At 42.5% G+C, this 15,445-nt stretch overlaps 1 long non-coding RNA gene across 2 annotated transcripts in view; it reads right to left on the bottom strand.

Annotated features, from left to right (window-relative positions):
• Window positions 1-1,330: 1,330 nt before the first annotated feature.
• LOC147025138 (uncharacterized) overlaps window positions 1,331-15,445 on the bottom strand; it is a 157,466-nt gene continuing 143,351 nt past the window's right edge. For both annotated transcript variants that reach the window (XR_015058853.1, XR_015058852.1), the window contains exon 3: window positions 1,331-2,795. This is a non-coding gene — a long non-coding RNA (uncharacterized LOC147025138). The remainder of the gene's footprint in view (window positions 2,796-15,445) is intronic.

Here is a 15,445-nt window from a genome sequence, read left to right as displayed (position 1 = left end):
GACCTGCGTTGAAGTCTCGGCTGGATTTGCTGCGGCCTTGGCGGTCGGTGGCAGGGGCGGTGTCGCGCCCGGGGCTGATGCGCGGTTTTGGTGTGGGATGGCTGGTAATAGAGCCGGCTAGTTGCCTGGTTCGACTTCCATGTGGGACTCCGGCGCTGTTCAGCGTCACCCCTCCCGTTACTCTCGCGAGGGCCGGGCCGTTATCTTCCCAAGGCCGCCCTCCCCGCTGCTCCACGCCAGCGACGGCGCCCTCATGTCTGGCGGACTCAGCGTGTTTACCTGTTTCTGTCCGTGGGGGACGAGCAAGCTTGTCGGCCGGGGGCGCAGGAGGTTCGTCTCGGCGTGTCACCGCGACCTCGCCGGATGGCGTGTTAGCATGGGCCGCCTGGGGGCGCTTCTGCTGCATAGTGATACTGTGCTCCCAAACTTGCTTCTTTATATCTTTAAAACGACCATGGTTATTGTGGTCTGCAGGCATCATTGGGTTCGTCGTGCAACTCAGTACTCGAGCGCCTGTCCACTGCATTTGGGTTTCAACTCACTCGCGCCAACACGATATATGTTGTGATGGGGATAGAGGGCTGAATTAAGGGCCAGATTATATCGATGGCATTATTGTGACAGGTTGTGCAGATGAAGCCCATTTTCTTTTGTGCCGTAGTATGTTTTGCCTATTATGCTTATCATTATGATTGTCATTTTATAATCATGTTTTTAGGAGGGAGGAATGTGGTGTATTGGCATACGCGGGCAAGGCACAATGCGGGGAGCGTTGTGGGGGCGTGGAGGAGTGGTTTTGGTAGTCACGTGTCCGCAAGGCATATAGGTGTTCGCGCCGCTAGAGGCGTGTGGTAGTCTACAGAGGTGCACATCCGGATAAGCCATAAACAGAGTTACGGCCACTCTCACGACTCTACATGCCTCACTGCTCACCGGACACCACAGGGAAGCTTTTTAGTTTGATGTTATTTTAAAGCTGCGAAAACTCCTACGACTCCTACTACTATTACTATGACTACTACTTCCACAACCACTCTACTGCTGCTGCTCCGACGAATAACACAATGTTTTCCTTTCCTATTGAAATTAGCACATGATCTTTGGAAGGTCTTGAAAGAAGCCTGCAACACCATTCCACAAGAGTTTAGAACAAAATTATTCGACCCCGTTGGACTTATTGCAATACGGGGGCTTATGAATTGAGTCTGGTCCATCCGCAAGTTTTTCCTCAGCCATATCTCGGATATGTACAGAAATATTTTATTCAAACTTGGCACAAAGACAACACATGATGGTTTACATATGCAAGTCATTTGGTTTCACGATTCGATTAAAGATGGCAGAATGACGGCCATTTTAGTTGTAAAAACCCGATGTTGAATACGTCCTCAACCTCTTCTCGGACATGCATTTTCCGATCTTATTCAAACTTGGCACACAGGTAAAGAATGTTGGCTCACATAAGCAATTCATTTTGTTTGATGGCCGATGGCCTCGATCTAAGATGGCCGACTGGCAGCCATTTTGTTACTTAAACATGTCCACAACCATTTCTCGGACCTGCATGGTCCGATTTTGTCTAACCTTTGCACAAGCACAGTACATGGGGGAATACACGTGTAGCTCACTTTATTTTGCGATCGGATCAAAGATGGCCGACTGGTAGACTGGCACCGCTTGTAGTTTTAAAAATAACTCCGAATTGAACACATTCTCAACCATTTCTCGTGCATGGATGGATATATCTATCTTCTTCAAACTTCGCACACAAATATAGAATGATGCTTTACACAAGTCGTAATTTTGTCTCGAGATCAGCTTCAAGATGGCCGACTGGCAGCCATTTTGTAACTTAAACATGACCCCAACCATTTCTCAGACATGCATGGTCCGATTTTGTTCAAACTTGGCAAATATGACATGTTAAAAATGTTCTTCCATGTCACATAACCACTCAAGTGAGTTTTACATTCACATAAATCTTGTAAGTATGGGCTAGCCCTTTAACTCTATACAGCAAAATTACGAAAACCATGGGGGCTTTAACATTTTATGCCTTTTTCTCTTTGTTTGAAATTGTCCGCGGGATTTCAATGGTTTGTAAGGAAAGGTGTGGACATACTCGCTATTAATTTATATCAACGTATATCGTATGTACCGTGTGGACTGTGCTTTCCCGCTGACGGGCCTCTGGTAGCTTTTACGTGTTGCTGCATTTTAGCCTGGGGAGTAACTCCTGAAAACTATCTATCCAGGTTCTTCCCAACATCATTGTTCCTTTCGTACTTCTTTCAATTTTTTTTTCACAATTCTCTTTATTTGCCTTCGTTGGACTTAGTCCGCAAAGCGGGTTTATGGATTTGGTCTTGATTTTCGTGTCCATACATGCATACGTGCATAGGTGTGTGCATCCACAACCATATCTCGGACATGTATGGACCGATTTTATTCATACGTGGCAAAAACACAACACATGATGGAATACATATGCACATAATTTTGTTTCACAATGCGATCAAAGATGGCCGACTGGTGGCCATTTTACTTGAAAAAAAAAACAAGAACCCGGTATCAAACACGTCCTCAACCATGTCTCGGACACGCATTCACCGATCTTGTTCAATCTTAGCACACAGATAATGCATGATGGCTCACATGTGCACCTCGTTTTGTTTCGAGATCAGATCCAAGATGGCCGACTGGTAGACTGGCGGCCATTGTAGTTGTAACAAAACCCGGTATCGAACACGTCCTCATCCATTTCGCAGAAATGCATGTAGCGATCTTGTTCAAACCTGGCAAACAGATCATGAATAATAGCTTACATATGCATGTTATTATTTTTTTCGAGATCGCATCCAAGATGGCTGACTGCCATCGAATTTGTTGCTTAAATGTGTCCCCAACCATTTCACAGACCTACGTGGTCCAATTTTACTAAAACTTGTCAAAATCACAGCTCGTGATGGCATGCACGTGCACCTCACTTTATTTTGCAATCTGATCAAAGATGGCTGACTGATAGACTGGTGACCGTTATCTATCTATAATTCCAGCAGTGTGTGTGTGTGTGTGTGTGTGTGTGTGTGTGTGTGTGTGTGTGTGTGTGTGTGTGTGTGTGTGACCACTATTTCTCGACAACCACTGGTCCAATCTAATTGAAACTTGCCAGGTATATTGCTGGGGCCCTGTAGATGTGCCTTTTCAAGGTTTGATATTAATCGGACAAGTGCTTCCCAAGTTATGGCCATTTATTTACCAACCAATGACAAGACACATTGCTGTGTAGGCGTGGCCGATGGGGAAGAGAACCTCAGCCGCGTTCCCCATTACGGGTTACAAGGTACGGACTTCCGGAAAGTGATGACTTAGTGTATTCTAATAATTTCTCGATTTCTTATGCGCATTTATAGATAAACACAATGCCCCAATCCAGTCGTCGTTTACGAGAGCGAAGGAATGGCATGTGTGGTTGTTTGAAAGTTTTTTTTTTTTTGCACATACGTTTTTTTTTATCTTCTCTTTGTGTTTTTCCTTGCGATGACATTGGGAAAAGGCAAAATACGTTGGCGCTAATTGAATAATTGGCCATTAAAACTAAATTGCGAATAATGGTAACTGCGATATGCGAACTTCCGGGCCACGCACGTACGGGCATGCGAGAACGAAGGAGCGGCCTGTGTTGTTGTTGTTTCTGGCTCGTGGTTTGAGATTTTTTGGATTTTTTGCACGTACGGTCACGCACATACGGCCACGCACGTACAGGCACATACTAGTAGTTGTAAAAAAAACAACCCCGGTATGAACATGTCCTCAACTATTTCTCGGACATGCATTTACTGATCTTGTTCAAACCTGGCACACAGTTATTGGATGATGGCTTACATAAGCAGGTCATTTTGATTTGAGATCACATCCAAGATGGTCCACTGGCAGCCATTTTAGTTGTAAAAAACCCGATGTTGAACACGTCCTCAACCATTTCTCAGACATGCATTTACCGATGTTGTTCAAACTTGGCACACTGATAAAAGAATGACGGCTTACATATGCACATCATTTCTTGTCGAGGCCAGATCCGAGATGGCGTACTAGCAGCCATTTTGTTACTTTAACGTGTCTCCAACTATTTCTCAGACATGAATGGTCCGATTTTATGGGTTAGAGGGTTGTGGAGCAGCAGCTGACATCCAAATCCTATCCTGGTTCCTCCTGATGATTCCATCTTTGCTCTTTACTTCTGCGGTTTCCTTCTTGGTCTTCCATTTGACTTGGTTATTTGAGTAAGTCTTTCTTTTTTTGGTCTATTTGCATTGCATATAAGGTCTATTTGCATTGAACACAAAGTTTTACTTTTAAGGTAAAACAAAGTTTTACCTTTCCTATTGGAATTAGCACATTGTTCATTATTTTCCTATTGGAATTAGCATAGGACCAATATTGTGTGGCTGAGGCAAATAGCTAATTCAAAAACCATGATATTGAAATAATACTGTATGATTGTGCATTTAAATGACAGCACATTAAAGCCGATTTTTGTGTTGCTGATGACGTTTGCATGAATGCAGACATACTGGTCCGAGGGATGCTTAAACCCTCTGATGAGTATTTCTGTGTGAACACTTACCCTTAGGTTTGTTTTCCTTTGAGAGAGCTTTGTGTCTGTCAACTGGTGTTGATAGAAGCTTGTGAAAAATCCATGCGATTAGTGCACATGGCTCTTTTGAGTGATGGTCCATGATAATTCCTTATGCATGTATGTATATATATATATATATATATATATATATATATATATATATATATATATATATATATATATATATATATATCTCTCTCTCTCTCTCTCTCTCTCTCTCTCTCTCTCTCTCTCTCTCTCTCTCTCTCTCTCTCTCTCTCTCTCTCTCTCTCTCTCTCTCTCTCTCTCTCTCTCTCTCTCTCTCTCTCTCTCTCTCTCTCTCTCTCTCTCTCCATCCTCTCTCATCTCTCTTTGTTCTTTCCTTGCTATTAGTATTCTCGTCTGGACAGACCATATCTCAAAGTTTGTTTCCAAAATTACTTTATTTGCCGCTCGGATGTTCTGAACCAGGCCGATGTTTTTTTTTTTGTCCTTCACAATTCTCTATGGTTAATAAGGCTTTTCGTTTGCTGTGCCAGAGAACATACTCTCCCTATATGTGCAGTCTCCTGCATTACACCTTTCCATTCTCCGTGAAGTTCAAGGTCTTAGGCGTTTACAGGATTTTTCTTCAGCAAGACACAGGTATATCAGGTAATCTGAACAGGAACCTTTCCTATGATCTACTGTCTATTCTCAAGATTAGCCGAGACAACAAAAACTTCTGAGCTATCATTTCTTGCCCAGATACTTTGGAGTAAACTTTCCACCATGTATTATTGTTATTTTTTCCATTTCATTGAACCTGAGGTGTCAACTTTTTGCTGTCTGTCTCAGGCACTTTCTTTTATGAGATTTATTCTTAAATTCTCGGAATAAAAAGAAAACCTTGAATAAAGTACGTTTTTTTTCGATGCCTTCAACTTCTCAACAACCAGTACACAGCCTATTAGGCTCTGATACTGCTGATGTAGATTAAGATGTTTGCATTGCAGGGTTTCTTCATAATGACTTCATCAAACTTCAGTCCAAATTTATCTCATCTCCATTGATGTCGAGAAAAGTTACCTGTTTATCCAATAGCACAAGCTGACAAGTGAGAAGCCAAGATCTATCAACGGTTCCTTTTGTTCAAAGCATAGATAATTGCCGGAGGGTTCTGTCAGAGTGATGCTTTTGCACAGTCTGTCATCATGCTTACATCTCTTTAGTTTGGTTTACCAGTAGCAGAGACTAGCTCGGGCACCATGAATCGAAATTGCACGAGTCGTGAACTCGTTATTGTGGGTTTTGCAGCCTTGGTCCAAGATCTAAATACATAAATACCGACTCGGTTGCACAGTCAGTTTCTGAGATTGGTCACAGATTGCTCTAAAAATAAAAATAAATAACTTTATTGCACAAAGGAATCAAGGTGGTACAAAATTATGAAACACTTTGATCTTATTTTACATGAAAACCGATTTCTCCTTCCTAATTGCTTAGCTTGTGATCATGAATCATGAACCATTCAGGCATTATAATGTTATAAGAGAGTTTTCTTTGTATCTGCCTTAACTTGCATGAATTATTGTGAAATGAAAATGACAACAAGCACAAATTTAGCAATGTATTATTATGGGCAACACCAGCAACCTGTATTGTCCATGTGGATATTCTTCTTCATTAGTTGCATTTGGCTCATTCATCTTTCCGTCTTTAAACGATGTATTAAATAACAAGAGTGTATACTGCTGTGGCTATTCCGTAATGCAGCCTTCTTCAGCTAGCAGAGTGTATATGTGTCTGCAAATATGTATATATATATACATACATATATTGTTAGGGATTTGGAAACCATTTGAATTCAACATACAGATGTCCCAAAAGTCAGTTATGTCATTAAGTATGTGTGCAGTCAGATCCCTTTCCTTTTGTCGAGTGGGAGAATCAAAGGCATGCGTTGCGATTTCTTTTTAGTTAGGTTATTAAATCTTTACATCCAACGAACAACCAACAACCATTCCATTCCCCATCACGATCCACTACCCACCCGCTGTCTACAAGCACTCTGACTTGCCAAGGCAGGGTTTTGCAGCCATTCCTTGCCACTTCCACCAACGTTCCTTCCACAAATGTTGTAACTCTTGCACGACGGCCTGTGCAACATTGATACTGTTACTCGTCAAGTATGAACCCGCATGGAAGACTGACTGGGGTTTCCCAGCAGGGGCCGTTGCAGCGTTGATACTGTTACTCGTCGAGTGTGGGCCTGCGGGAGGAGTGGCTGGGGTTGCCCGACAGGTGCCAAGGCCCCGCCCTGGAAAGGTGGGCCGTAGGATCTGTCCCATCAGAGGCAGACAGCGAGGTGTGTTCACCAAGGCCCTCCCCGCTGAGGGAGGTCCATAAATTCCCGAGCATTCTCTGAGAGAGATGGTCTTTTTGAGGACTTGGAGAGTCTTTTTGGGGGTCTTGTAGAGTCATTTGAAAGTTCTTTTGAAGAGTTTTTGGTGGGCGTTGAGGCGGCGAACGTGTCTCTGCTGGCCCTTTACGAGGAAGGGAAGACCGACCAAGACCCCCTCCGTGGACCCCGGCCATTCACCACCCGAGCTCCACCATGAACCTAGAGTCCCACACGTGCGACTGGGGACCAAACCAGCGACCATTGTCAGGTGCCGCATCGCGGAGCACGCCCTTCCGTTGACGGTCAGGTACACCACCGAACTCTGGCCCCCAGCTTGTCTGTCTCCACGGCTGCGAGGATCCAATAAAGAACTCAGGGTTTCTTTTCATTTTGTGTGCGTGTCTGCGTGTGGGCCCACCTTTAAGTATAACTGAATAAGTGTTTTTGGATCATTGTAAATACTTCTTGCATATTTGTGTTAAGTCTTGCTTTGTGTCTTCATTTACTGTTAATAAAACTTCTAATAAATGCCCCCAGTTCGTTTCCGTCCCTTCTTGCATTGGTCCAGCATGGTTCGGATCTGAGTTTAGCTGGGTTTTTATACCCGATAATCTGTTCATTCCAGCCGGCACGGCTTTGGCAGTTTCCGCTCGGCTACACCCGAACCGGAGTTGGTAGTCGGTGGTTGGAGCTCTGCCGCAGTCGGGAGAGTGGCCCGGTTTGAGCAAGACGTGCCGAGGGCGTGGTTTCCCCGGTAGATGAAATCGCATAGTTAATTAGGTAAATTGGTTATAGACAAATAGACCCTACGCTATGCGGTTGAAATATTGGCGACCACGGTCGGTTAAACGACCCACCGGCTCGCGGAGTTATCCGAGTGACGGTCTACAATTTCGGGGAGTTTGGTGGGAGACGACGCAAACCTCCCCCACCAAGTGGTCATTCTCACCACCGACCCACAACAATATATATATTTTTTATATATATATGTATATATATATATATATATATATATATATATATATATATATATGTATATATATCAGAGTATTTATATATTTATATATACATATCTTCTTCTTCTTCTTTCGGCTGCTCCCGTTAGGGGTCGCCACAGCATATCATCTGTTATAATCTGCATAGTGATTTGGCACATGTTTTTTCGCCGGATGCCCTTCCTGACGCAACCCTGGTCGCCTCTTACAACACAGGGATATGGTATACCTATTTTGACCGGGGTATACACTGGCCCAGTACACTGGTACTCACTTCGCCGACTTCAGAAGGATGACAGGCTGAGTCAACCCCCTGGTGTATTAATTCAGTGGCCCAACGGGGCTTGAACTCAGGACCTTTTGGATCCCAAGCCGCTGCCCTAACCACTGCGCCAACACCAGGCTTTTATATATATATATATATATATATATATATATATATATATATATATATATATATATATATATATATATATATATATATATATATACACTCTAGGCGTAAGTCGTCACCATCGGGACCGAGAAAAAAGTGACGACTTAGAAATGTGACGACTTACGCGTATGCGAACATTCATGATGACTGTGGGGTGAAGGATGAAGTCGCACGTGGCCTGGACACATATGTGTGAGAGCCGGCTATTGTACCAAAAGGAAAACACAATCCTCAGGGCATAGGTGGGGGTGAGTTGGTGAGTTGGAAAGTGATCAGGCAAAGATGGAATTCATGAATCAGTTTATCAAAAGTAAAGATAATGAACAACTCTGTAAGACAACTCGTATACCATCGGTGATGGTATGGTGACAAATTACATGACACACAGTCATCGTGGTGATGATTACCACTCAATGCCTATGCGTAAGTGAGTGCGGTAATGTACAAAACAAGCCAATATAAAACCATGATCAGACTTCAACACTAAGCTCGATTGATCCTTTACTTCTTCGCGAAGTAATACGTTATGTTTGACTGCCTCAAACTCTTGGGCATCTGGTGCATGAGAAAGGACTCAAACCGGTCATTGTATTCCATGATGTTTGCTGGGCAATCCTCCACCGAAAGACAGTATCGGCCGAATCGGCCGAAACCCAATATTTGGCTGAGCCGACATTTGCCGAAAACAGATGATGAGCGCGTCATCGACATCTTCAAAGGACACACATTTCACACTTCCCACCGGCCTCATGATCTTCTCCACTTGTCCAAATATCTTGCCCTTATTCTTCAAGATATCGTTCAATGTCTGCCGTTTGATGTCCAACTTCTCAGCTATGGCTGTTTTCTTCATCAGTGGATTTTCCTCGCAAAACTGGATAATGTCGTATTTTTCTTGGTAGGTTTTAGTTGTAAGCTTACGCTTAGTCGCCATTGTCCTGCCTGCAGTGCGATCAACGTGTGTACGCAGTTATAAATAGCCTATCACTGGCGGTGTACACCAATGAGCGAGCATCACGATTCCATGAAATCGGGCTTCTCATGAGGCAGCAGTTCCATGTGACGAGTTAGGAGTGGTAATTTACTTGAGTTTCCATTATGTGGGAATGGCCAACATCTGACGACTTAGACAAAGTGACGACTTAGAGATGACGACTTACAGAGGGATGACCCTTTATTCAAAGGGATTTAACATGAGATAAATTCGGGACTTTTTGACGCTGCCGACTTAGGCGAAGTGACGAGTTACACGCTGCCGACTTACACCTCGTTTACTGTATATATATATATATATATATATATATATATATATATATATATATATATATACATATCTTCTTTCATAGTTCATATATATATATATATATATGAACTTAAATAAATAAATATATATGTACATATTAAATTGTGTATGTATATATATATATATATATATATATATATATATATGTATATATGTATATATTATATATAGATATATATGTAAATATAAAAAAAATATTTATATAAATATATATTCATTCATTACTAAGTCTACTGTGTTAATATTATTGCCGGAAAAATACTTGTCTCTGAAAATAGGAAATTTGATGCACAATCATCTCGTGATTATTTCTAAAGCAATGGATTCCTATGTTGAAGAAAGTATTGCAATGTCGAAATTTGTTCCTCCTCCAGATGAGAACATTGTGGAGTTTTGGATGTTTTTGCAGATCGTGTGAATCTGAAAATGACATTAAATAAAAATATTTAATACAGCAAATAATTTTAACTAACTTTGGAGACCGAGAATTCCTCAAAGATAAAGTAAGAAATGTAACATGCATGTACTGTTCTTTGCTTTCCATTTCATGAAGTAAATCATCCATCTGCTGTTGTGGCAGTAGAAGGTGGGAAGTGTCAGGATTCTGACCAGAGGCCTAATCACCAGCTCTATGCTCTAACCACCAAGCCTTGCAGAATGATTGAGTCATTACTGAGGCTAAAGATCAGTTTTCGAAGGGTTTAATTAAAAAGGCTTCTTAATGTCCTTCCCCTGTGATTTTCCATTTTCTCTTTCTCCCGTTGTCTCTCTCCCTTTCGTCTTTTTGGTCTCTCTCTCCCTCTCTGTCTCCCCCCCCCCCCCATTTTTCTGTTTAACTCAGCATGTCTGCTTTAAGACTGTCTTGCAAAAGAACCACAACTCCCAATATTCAACTGCATAGTTCGCTCATTCCAGAGGGAGGCAGAGGTGAGAGAGAGGTTAGGAAGAGAGAAAGAAAAGCTTGCTGCTGCCATGTTATTTTTAACTTTCCTGCAGTAATTTTGCCAGTTTGATATCTGTGGATGGGCTAAACCTCATATCACATGAGATTAAAAAGCATACAGTGAGGGAGAAAGAGCAAAAGGAGAGAATGAAGATTAAACAAGGAAGAGGCAGTGTGAGTGTTAGATGGGAAAAGGATGAGATTAAACAGCAGAGAGGGCAAAAGGTTCGGCAATATGTTATTATCATAAAGGATGAGGGCAGGATAGCAAGTTAAGTATCAACGCATAACTGAGATTGTGTACTTTATCACATTCCAAGCTCTCTATTTCTTGCACCATTTATTCGTCTGTCTACATGTCCCAATTTGTCTCAGTCTCATTCATTTCTTTTTGTAAATTTGTGTTGTTAATCAAGGAACAATTAGTGTGAATTTGCATAATTATTTGGTTGTTTACCTTTCTTTTGTTTATAAAACAAAAACAGTACTTGCAGAAATAGTTGCATATATTGTTGGTATTGGTCCTCGTCTTGAAGTCGTCGAGCCTGGGTTTGCATCTTGGTTCAACGAAACAAATGGAAAAATTTCCTGTGTACCATAAAATCAATTACACCAAATGTTACTGACATACACCCGAGCAATATAATGGTGGGCCAACATGGGCCTGACATGTTCCCCAGTATACTCATGAATATCCAGAATTTGCATGTGCATACTGTGCACTGCATGCACAAATTTCCATGCACACCTACTGACAGTGTGACATGTTGTCGTGAGCAAATTGCAATGCAGCACGATTCGGTGGACCATCCGAGCTGTGAAAAATATTTTTATGGATGTCTAAACGTGATGACACGCCTTTCCGAAAATGGACATCTACGTGCTGTTGGCATGCTTGAGACAGAAATGCCACAAAATGTTGTGGATAGGCGTTTTGGTGTTCGTTGGAACACCACAAGTCGATCTGGAGATGTTATAAACAAACTCAACAAACTGGCAACAACAGAGACCGTCCACATTCTGGGCGACCATGTGTAACATCACATCAGCAGGATAACCATATCCGGTTGGTGTACATTTGGAATCAGTTCTGGACAGCAAGTTTGACAGCTCGCAGGATTTGGCTTCTGACCAATCAGTGCCAGAACTGTCAAGTATTGGTTACATGAACATAACATTTGACCACGACGACCAGCATTACGTCCGATTTTGTTGCCACATCATCGACATGCACACCTCGCCTGGAGTAGACAACATCTGAGGTTCAGAAGAAAAGATTGGGTTGCAACATTATTTGCAGATATATATATATATATATATATATATATATATATATATATATATATATATATATATATATATATATATATATATATATATATATATATATATATATATACATCCATCCATCGGGACCATACTCTGTGCGGAGTGTTAGTGCTGCCTCAGCAGTCTCCTTGGCTATTGGGCACAATCCTGGAGAGGTTATCACTCCCACACAGGATACCAGCAAGCTGGCACTCATTTTGCCGACCTCTGAAGGAGGACAGGCAGAGTCAACCCCACCTGGTAATAATTCAACAGCAGAGGGGGATTTGAACTCAGGATCCAAGGATCCCAAGCCCACCACCCCAACCATTAAGTCAACACCACATATATTTATTCATGTCAGAGGGCACAGCACAAACACGGTATGACACAGCACAAACACGGTATGGTACAGCACGAACACAGCACAAAAACAGACACAAATGGTGCCCCAGTAAAGTATGCAACGAGACAATGCCCAAACTTGCAAGACACCTGCTCAGCTTGCGATGGAGGGACAAAGCATTCATTGCCCATTTTATCCGTGGTGTAATTAAGCGGAAAACAAAACCTACCAATCTGCAGAGCAAATTGTATTTGGAGAAGCACGTCAGCAGTTGATTAGCACCATGACGACGTTGCTGTGTCATTTCTGGGTTTGTTCCATCGTCGCTGAATGGGAGATGCTTTGCCATGGCCTTCTGTCGAGGACGTGATGTGCAGAGTGGCTGTTTCCGAGCAGGCATCTCGCTTGATGAGCCGTTCCAAGCCACGTGGATCTCTCCAGGTTTATCGCTGAGGCTATAACCGATCCGTTGAACATGGCCCTGACCACGGCATCGCTGTGTGGGGGCCGGATTGACCTGAAGGAGTGGTGGAGTCGGATATGTTTGCGGAGGGAGGATGCCTGTACGCCGACCGAGGCCCAAGGAGAAGAGCTGCCGAGCAGGTGTAGTTCACGTGGAAGCACTCGGAGCTCGCTCGCCATTATGGAGAATGAAGTGCTCCGGATGCTGGAGCTGGACACACTTGGTCTCATGTTGATATGTGGGGATGCATGGTCCTGGGTTCTGGGGCAGCAGTTCCTGCTGCTCTGCGCCTGCAGGTCCATTCATGTGGCCTGTTTGCCTGGCTTGGGCACACGGACCGCAGCAGTGCTCACTCTGTGCACCCTGCGCATTCGTCTGTCCTGCTCGACGTTTGCGGCAGATGAACTTGTCGCTGATGCCAGCACTCCGTGTGCCCTGGCCGAGTGAGTTTTGAGCAGTGGGTACTCTGAGCTTGTACACCTTTTGTTGCAATTTAAAATGTTTCCATTTTTACTTTCTGGCTAATTTGTATTTTATTCTATACACTAATTTTAATGCATAATATACATATTCATGCAATTTTATATGATTATTTTTTTCAATAAATGTTTATATTTGTAAGTTTGTTTTATTATTATAAACTTAACAAATACAAGTCTTCGGACTGCCTTGTTCAGTTTGAAGTTCTCAAAGAACCGAAATGAAATGAACATGCGACCGACGTTTTCAACTTTATGAACATTTCCACCTTCTTCCTCTGTATCGCTCTCATAAGACTCCATACGATACGGCTCCATAATTTCCCCGAAAGCGTTTTCATCACTAATTTTGTCTCCAACTGTTTCTTCCCAATCGCACTGATCAGTTTCAACATATGGAGAACCTTCAGAGTTGATAATGACGGTGGAGTCGGTATCGGAATCTGAGCTTGAAATACACTGTTTCTCTGTGTAAAGCCGCTGTTCGGATCAAGATGGCTTCAAGATGTGACGCCACTGGTGAAATCGACACGTGGGATGTTTGGAGAAATTTGATCATGAATGCCACCAGAAGTCAGACATGACTTGATGAAACTAGATAACTGGTTATAATAATTTTTAGTCCCGATAGGTTTGCGGACCAGCTACTGTTAGCCGATACACCACCCACGTGTAAGTATGTCCAATTGTCTCCAAATTTCCCTCTGGTAAGTACTAAACAATGCTAATGAATCTTAGGAATCGGGTTATGGATCAAATAAAGGTCACGATTGAGCCGTAAGGGTGTCTGGTGGCAATATCCCACATCACACTTAAAATCATGGCCTGGAGAAAACACATACGAGCCCCCAATATATGTTATAAACAATCCATATGCAGTCCACATATCATGTGATTATGGCTAGAAAAATCGGACAGCTATTGTGAGTCATCACTAATGAATAAAGACTCATTTAAGCACCTATAATACCTAAATATCACTGCAGCCTACCCAGAGGCCTAGCAAGTCGAGATGGCTCTAATTCATTCATCTGTGGGTGATGCAATAAGCATAGAATGCCTTAACCACTCAGGTTTCCTCCAAACTTCTTCCAGTTTTGTAGCGACTGTTTAAAAAGGTAATCATACGTTGGACAGAATTGACTGAGTAATTTGTGGATACATAATAATTTTTACTTTCTGTAACTGTGCCACGCGAAACACCATGATCAGCTATTTTTACACCTAAACATGGAGTTTTCCAAGGCAGAAAAGGCCTTTGGGAAGGAGGACAAACTAAATTGCTACAACCTCGGTCATGTGACCTCGCTTCCCCCTGGCAAGTTTGGTTGAGATTGGATTTGCAATGACCAAATGTATCGCAGTCAGACACACCAAATTGTGTATTATCGAATGATTACAAGCAGTTTACTCACTCTCAGTTTACTAAATGAAAGGTCATTGATCGCAAATGAAAGGTCTAAATGGTCTTTTCCTTCCTGAGAGTTTGCTTCTGTATCCATGTTGTCCACTCCATGCATCCTCTTCTCTCCCTCTTTCCACCCCATGTCCCTTATTTGTCCAAGTCTCCCTCTATTTTGTCCTTCAACCCTCCTGCTGGAGTCCCCCAACCCCCCATCTTTGCACTTTGTACTGTTCCTTTTGTTCTGTTGCATCCTGATCCGTTCATTGTTCTCGCTCTTCCACAAGCATTGAATTTGCACACAAAAAGGTCAAAGGTCAAAGGTGTAAAGTTCTGAAAGTCTAAAGGTTTAATGGTCTGAAAGGTCTAAAAGTCAAGTTGAAAGGTCTAGATGTAGATGAATGGCCTAGACGTCGTCACAGTGGAATAATACGTAATTCATAGACAAACTCATGGTCCAATCCAGGACAATGGAATTAAAAAGTTTATTGAAGTCCAGTGCTTATGTTGAAACAGTACGTAATTGATAGATGCACTCACATCCCAGATAGCACACCAACGATGTTGGGCGAACTAACGTTGGCTAGAGATCGGAAAAATATGGACACGGTCTTAAGTGTATTTCCAGTGTGGGTCCAACTTTGACAATGTGGTGTAAAAGTGACGTTGATAATTAATAGCTTGTGGCAATCAACGTTTGATTGACAATGTGGTTCCACCCACCCCTTGTTTCGCTTTATATTACAATGCGTAATTATGCAGTTATGGC

The sequence above is a fragment of the Eptatretus burgeri genome, chromosome 6 (assembly GCF_056783735.1).
Source record: "Eptatretus burgeri isolate ZD-2024b chromosome 6, Ebu_testis_v1, whole genome shotgun sequence".
Taxonomy (NCBI): domain Eukaryota; kingdom Metazoa; phylum Chordata; class Myxini; order Myxiniformes; family Myxinidae; genus Eptatretus; species Eptatretus burgeri.
The sequence above is the reverse complement of the archived record's forward strand: the minus strand, read 5'-3'. Positions and strand labels throughout refer to the sequence as shown.